Genomic DNA, 7,651 nt, shown 5'->3' on the forward strand with positions numbered 1-7,651 from the left:
ACTACGAATTTGCACACACATACACACGCATCACCGCTAAGAGAGAAATGGCGATGGAGCTCTCACTCGCTTATACAATCTCAAAGATGCACATACCTCCACAAAACTTCACCCTCTATACTGATATTATTAGGCATCCCATATTATTCAATTATTCACACCAATTGCTCTCTCACTAACAAAACTAACGCCTTGAGGATGCAGCGAATCCAGGATCAGGCGTTTCATTAGTGCTGGACGTGAGATGGCAATACTTTGCTCCGAGCGAGTCACTCCACCTCAAGGCTTGCATACCAGCTCGCTGTATAGCCCTTGTGGCTTAGCGCTTCTTTTTGATTATAATAATAATTGCATACCAGCTCTGTACGTCTTCTGGAAAATGCTCAGCGGTAGACAGCTCGGTAGACTCGCGTCTTACCACTCCTGGACTACCTTCCTTGACGACACTATCAGATGCCCTCACAAACCTCTAAATGTCTCCCAAGCTCTTTACAATCTTGCTTTTCTCTCTACATCTAGCCCTGTAATAAAACCACTTTTCCTGCCCTTTGCAGGTGTGGACCAGTAACGAAATTCTAATTATTTTCTTTGCCAGCGCCATCTTGGCATTATAACACACCATTCCTCATCCTTGCCTCGCCACCATCACAACCATGGAAGTGTAAACCTGTGCAGTGTGATGAGCTTTTCCCACTGTCGTCTTGGTGCCCGCCCTTCCGTCCGACCCTGTCCTCCGAGCCCACTAGAAGGTAAGGTCTCCCACTAGACGGTAAGGTCTTGGACGAGAGTGTGAGGTCTCAAGAAACAGTACCCGTCATGAACTGCTGAGATCAAGGCACATACCTGATGTCAGGCAATGCCATTTCTACTGGGTCTATCCCCAGCTCCTTTTCACCACAACTCTTCCTCTTGCCGAATGATGTTCTCCTATTCCCATTCCCACTCTTCATGGGTCCTCATCTGAGAGTTAGTCTGGTCTCTAGATCAGGAACAAGGGGACACAGATGGAAGATAAGAACACAAGTGACTATCATAGTAGGAGGGCCTCAGGGTACTATGGAAGTGGGATGAAGTGGATGTGAAGGTAGGGATTTTAAAGGCAGGGCAAGAAGTCAAGATTCGACCCCATAATAGACAAATCGGTAAGTATAATTTGTTGAGTACACACACATACACAGGTAAAGCTAAGTGGTTAAAGTATGTAGCACACGAAGACAAAAGACCAGAGTGCACTCACCTTGCAGTCTCTGTTCTCCTAGGAGTAACTAGGTGTTAATAGACTGTTGAGTGGGTGGCATCCTGGGAAAACAAATACAGAAAAATGCAGATGATTATAATTACAACGGACTGTGTCTCTGTACACAGACACACAGACACACACACACACACACACACACACACACACACACACACACACACACACACACACACACACAGCCAAGCACGTAAAGAAATTAGAGAAAGTGCAAAGGTTTGCAACAAGACTAGTCCCAGAGCTAAGCGGTATGTTCTACGAGGAGAGTTAAGGGAAATCAACCTGACGACACTGGAGGACAGGAGAGATAGGGGGAGACATGATAACGACATACAAATACTGAGAGGAATTGACAAGGTGTACAAAGACAGGATGTTCCAGAGATGGGACACAGCAACAACGGGACACAGTTGGAAGTTGAAGGAACAGATGAATCACAGGGATGTTAGGAAGTACTTCTTCAGCCACAGAGTAGTCAGGAAGTGGAATAGTTTGGGAAGCGATGTAGTGGAGGCAGGATCCATACATAGCTTTAGGCAGAGGTATGATAAAGCTCACGGCTCAGGGAGAGTGACCTAGTAGCGACCAGTGAAGAGGCGGGGCCAGGAGCTTGGACTCGACCCCTGCAACCTCAACTAAGTGAGTCCAACTAGGTGAGTACACACACAGACACACACACACACACACACACACACACACACACACACACACACACACACACACTCCACCTGTTCGAGTGTTGGCAGACTACCAGGGAACAGAAGCATCAGGCAAGCAGTGCCAGGTGTGTAGGCTGCTTACCTGGGTAAATCTAATTGGGGCAAAAGGAGAGATATTGGTAGAAATGCTGCGAGGAGCTCGCGCGCACGCGCACACACACACACACACACACACACACACACACACACACACACACACACACACACACACACACACACACACACACACACACACATATATATATATATATATATATATATATATATATATATATATATATATATATATATATATTTATATATATAGGAAGGCCAAAGGCCAGAAGGATCAAGTTCACTCGACCTTTGTATCACATATATTTATTTACGGTTAAGTCTCCCCATATTAGAAGGAACAACAAAATATAAAAATCAAATATATCTTTTTCTTGATGGTTATGTTATAGTAAATTGTTGCTTACGCTAGTGTGACTAGTCAATCATCCAAGTTAAACCTAAAGTCGTCATTAGAGTCTTTCGCCTATGTGCAAGTTGTGTATTGTTCCAGTCACGGTATATATATATATATATATATATATATATATATATATATATATATATATATATATATATATATATATATATATATATATATATATATGTATATATATATATATAATAAAATATAGGGAAGTACCACCTCTATAGCTGGAATGGGGACCCTCATCCTCAGAGAAGACAATAAACGTACCTCAGGGAAAACTCAAGGTTCTCCACGGAGCTGTTTGAATATATATATATATATATATATATATATATATATATATATATATATATATATATATATATATATATATATATATATATATATATATATATATATATAAATTTATGTTATTAAAACCAATAATTTAAACAAAACTTAAGATGATTGCCAGGGAGCGTTTCCATATATTCCTTTATCTCTCTCTACTGTTAATAAATACCAGCTGAAAGATAAGTTGCTCGACAGTTTGTAATCTGTAAGCAGACTGATTTGATGTTTGTCTCTACTTTTCAACATCATAATTAATAACCATCTTGAAAACATGTGCTGTCGGGAGTGGGATTCGAACCCACGCCTGGAAGACCGAGCTGCGACCTTGATTCGCTCGGCCATCCAAACGCTAGTACAGGTTCGTAATATATTTTCTTTAGAGAACTGGGCAATGCACTGCGAATTATAAGAAATAGCAATAGTAGGTAAGAGAGAAAAAGAGAAACAAACAGGTTTATTTAGATATAGGTATACATAGGTATAATTATCAACCATAGTGTAAATTACCAAGGATAACTCCAAAAAAGCAAGAGTGGCTAATTTCTTTAGTGTAAGAAGGTAAATTTACTTAGGTACAGGTACACTTAAGTAAAAATATCATACATAATAACATATGTAATAATCACAAACAAGTGATACAATTCTAGGTAGATACGTTCAGGGGAACGAGGCTAGCTAGAGTCGTTCCCTCGAACGCGTCTACCTGGACTCCCTACTCATTTCTGCAACACTATGGTTTAGCGCTCCCCCATGATTACAATTACAATTCTGCAACACTACAAGCTCCTAATGATGAGTAAGTTTATTCAGATACAGGTACACATAAATACAGTTACATAAACTATCATACATAACAGCATAACCCCAAAATAAATCAAAGTGACTTATTTCCACACGAAAGGACTAGAGCTATCATTCAACTCCCGCCGTGGTTGTTTTACATAGTACCATACGTGTAAATTACCTGACAGGATAATCCAAAAAGTCAAAGCAAGTAACTTAGTTATTATTTAGGCCTCATTGTAAATTTAAAACTTTTCACAATGATCTAATGTACTAAAGTATGTAGAATTTAACCTTAAATACACAACATTTCGCTCAGGAATCACTTGATAAAGCCCAATCGTGAGCGAAACGCCGTTTAAATTAAAATCTCGCTCCGCATTATGTGTCTGTTTACCCGAGGATTTTTGTACCTACATCAGTAACTTTATAAAACTATAGATGTGATGCATGAAATAACAACATTAATCTGTAAAATATAAAAGCGAAAAGGCGTAACAAAATAATATGGAGACAAAAACAAAATGCCAGAGTTTAATTGAATAAACTAATGCATGCTGAAGGGGAGGAAGTTTTTAGTTATATTTGAGGGAAAATAATAACTGACGGGGGAAAGGAGAGGCGACAGTATGAGGAAGATAGGCAGATAAAGAGAAGGGAGAGAAAGAGGGAAGGAGGGAGAAAAACAAAGAGGATTGGAAAGATATAAGAAGGAATGGGGAAAGATATATGAGAGGAATCAGTTACAAAATAGAATAAATATATTAAATGAGGAGAGAGAGAGAGAGAGAGAGAGAGAGAGAGAGAGAGAGAGAGAGAGAGAGAGAGAGAGAGAGAGAGAGAGAGAGAGAGAGAGAGAGATGATGTCAATGAGATAGTTAATCAAATGAAAATGCTGGCCTACAGATGGCTCCAACATCATCCTGTTCCCTACTTGTATGCCCCATAACAATAAAATTGCTTTCAAATGAGCTGATGTAGGTAAGAGCTGTTAGCTTGTCAATAAAGCCAGTGATCCTTAACCTTACCTTGTCAAACCCTGCGTAAGAGAGGGATGAATAAGAGTGGAAAGATCTTCGTTCCTCTCCTGTGAAGACATCCTTCAAGGAGGTACACTGATTTTAGTGAGGCATTCTTCTTCAAAGGAACTGGAGCCGCTTTTCCCTTCTTTGGATCCTTCTGTTTATCCCCCAACACTGTGTAACTTTCATGGCTTCACTACTCTATGATGATGATGATGATAATAATAATAATAATAATAATAATAATCTCACATGACGGTTTCCATTATCAGTTTATGTACTCTGATAGAACGTTGACATTTATATCAGCCTCAAAATTATTCGTATTTCATATAACTCGCATCTATAACACGATGTTACTGTTCGTAGATGTACTTGAGTGTTATTACAATATTCATGGTGAGACAGCAAATTCGATAGGGTTATACAGCGTTTGGTGAATGCAAATAACCAGTTTTAATCCGTGGAAAGGGAGGGAAACTCCAGTTCCATGAATCAAGAGCCCTTCACCAGCATCAAGGCACCTCCCCAGCTCACCCATGAGATATTCGTGATATTTAGTCGACTAATTTAAAACAAACTCAAGATCTACTTATGGCTCCAGATTTACTTTGTACCCCACTGTCGTTCAGGTATCCATTTTTTATTTATTTTCGTCAGGGTTGTTTACGTGCTGTGATCCAGCTGTCTGTGTTGGTTGGTGTTTTTCTTTGGATTCCTGGTTTGTTTCTCCCCCTTTACGAAGCTCGACTCAGAGCGAAACGTCGTCTTTAATAAAGGTTGGCCCTGCACGAGGAGTTTTTCTGTCATACTTGTTTCTCATTGTAACTCTCAATTATAAATGTATGTGATAACATCTAGTTATATTAAGGAAGTCATAGTAGATATGTTTGCTGACGAGGCATCGTCTGTACAAAGACAATTTGTATATTAAGAGTATTGCGTCTAGTATAAGAGAGTTCGGGACGAGTCACTCCCGGCTGGTTATAATTATAATAATTTTTAAAGGAGAAGGGCGGACTAGTAAGCCAGTGGAAGGCCTCGGCCAGATGATCAAAAGTTCCTACGACGGGTTATCATATGACTAAGACCCGAGTAAGGAAACACTTGTCCTGTTTCCTGACAAATCTTAAAATCTTAGCTAACCTATCTCCCGGCTCCTGCCTCAACTCGGGAAGGAAGCCTCAATACTGTCACCAATAACACCGAAGTCGGTACACTGCCTCGTTTTTGTTATTAGCTTATCCATTGGGGAAAAATCCTGACTCAGGTCTTTGTCACTGAGCGACTCTTCAGAGGGACCCTTCCAGTGATGCCAGCTCTTGCAAGTGCCGATGGCAGTCGGCAGGAGCTGAATGACCCACTGGGTCACTGTTTATCATTGGCTTCCAGAAAGCTGTGCAAGGTTTTATAATGATAATCCTCATTCTCTGATAACAGAATTAGGATTTCTCCACTTCGAAAATACTACTTGTCAGGAGTGGGATTTGAACCCACGCCTGGAGAACCAGACTGCGACCTGAACGCAGCGCCTTGGACCGCTCGGCCATCCTGACTTCGTGAAGACTTTCATGAGAGAGAAAATTCTTTTAAGTCTTTATAGACACAGGTACACATAAGAACAGTTATCATACCTAATGCATATTACCTAGGATAACCCAAAAATGTTACGCAAGGTGACTTATTTTCATTGGAATTGCATGAGGAAAAGAACAGAGATAACAATTATTCGCATAAAGCATAAGAGACGTTAATTTGAAAATGGATCACTACTGTAAATTATATATATATATATATATATATATATATATATATATATATATATATATATATATATATATATATATATATATATATATATATATATATATATTTATATTTATATATTATATGGAGTTAAAAGATAAAAAATCACACATAAAGTGGGAGTTGTCACAGTTGCTCTTTGCTGATGACACTGTGCTCTTGGGAGATTCTGAAGAGAAGTTGCAGAGATTGGTGGATGTTTAAATTATTGAAGGTAACAATTATTTTAAATTTAAAATTTACAGAAAACCAATAAATAACTGTTCCTATGAACACTATTATTCTTCACATCAAGATAGAATTAAATTATCGGTATTCACATCAATGTTTTTGAGAGCTTTACGTATGTTTAGTCCAGAGTTCATAGATGAAGAAATCTCCAAAATTTATGAAATAGCTAATGATCTAAAATACCCCAGAAACCTAAATGATAAATCCCCACACTTCTACAAACGTTCAATTTCTTCGCCGCACTAGCCTGACAACACTCGCCTTACAACACTAACCTGACAAACACTAGCCTGACAACACTAGCCTCAGAACACTAGCCTAGCAACACTAGCCTGAGTAATGACCTACCGACTCACATTCGTACACCCGAACTCAGGTACATATATACTCAGCCTGAAACGTTTAAACTTATACAGTTTGAGTTCTTTATCTCACTTCCCTCAGTTCGTTCTCTAGATGCCAAATTAATTGAGTGTTACGAACTTTCCTGCAGTTCAAAAGAGTATACATTAGATTCTGCAACTTGATATTCATAGTTAAAACTAGAGTAGTCATACTCTCATTGGTCCAGAATTCCAGCAATATAGCATCGAGAGCTTCTCGGTTATATGCATGTTCCCTCACCTTTAAAACATTCAGCTGTTTACATGAAAATCACACACAGACATCAATCACCGGGGTTAATATGTTAACATAGTTGATCGCAGTGTGTGTGTTAGGGTTTCGAAGTGTCTGCCTACGTTAGTGTATGAGGTTGGTCACAGTGTGAGTTTCATGGTGGCTGGGATCAGTGTGTATGAGGCTGGTTACAGTGTGTGTGTGTGTGTGTGTGTGTGTGTGTGTGTGTGTGTGTGTGTGTGTGTATGAGAGAGTTTTATGGTGATAGTAGACAGTGTGGGAAGTTACAGTGAGTGTGGAAGTTTCATGGTGACAGTGGTCAGTGTGGAAGGCAGGTTAGTTATTTTTCCAGGAGTTTGCATTGGTCAGAATTAGAAACTGATCACCGTGTTTGAAGCTTTTCAGGTGTCTATTATTATTA

General features: G+C 39.2%; 1 non-coding gene across 1 annotated transcript; it reads right to left on the reverse strand.

The window, feature by feature from the left end:
- Positions 1-6,047: 6,047 nt before the first annotated feature.
- On the reverse strand, positions 6,048-6,131 carry TRNAL-CAG (transfer RNA leucine (anticodon CAG)). Its single transcript has one exon. It is a non-coding gene; the product is annotated as a tRNA-Leu (tRNA).
- Between the last annotated feature and the right edge of the window lie 1,520 nt (positions 6,132-7,651).

The sequence above is a fragment of the Cherax quadricarinatus genome, unplaced genomic scaffold, assembly GCF_038502225.1.
Source record: "Cherax quadricarinatus isolate ZL_2023a unplaced genomic scaffold, ASM3850222v1 Contig1129, whole genome shotgun sequence".
Taxonomy (NCBI): domain Eukaryota; kingdom Metazoa; phylum Arthropoda; class Malacostraca; order Decapoda; family Parastacidae; genus Cherax; species Cherax quadricarinatus.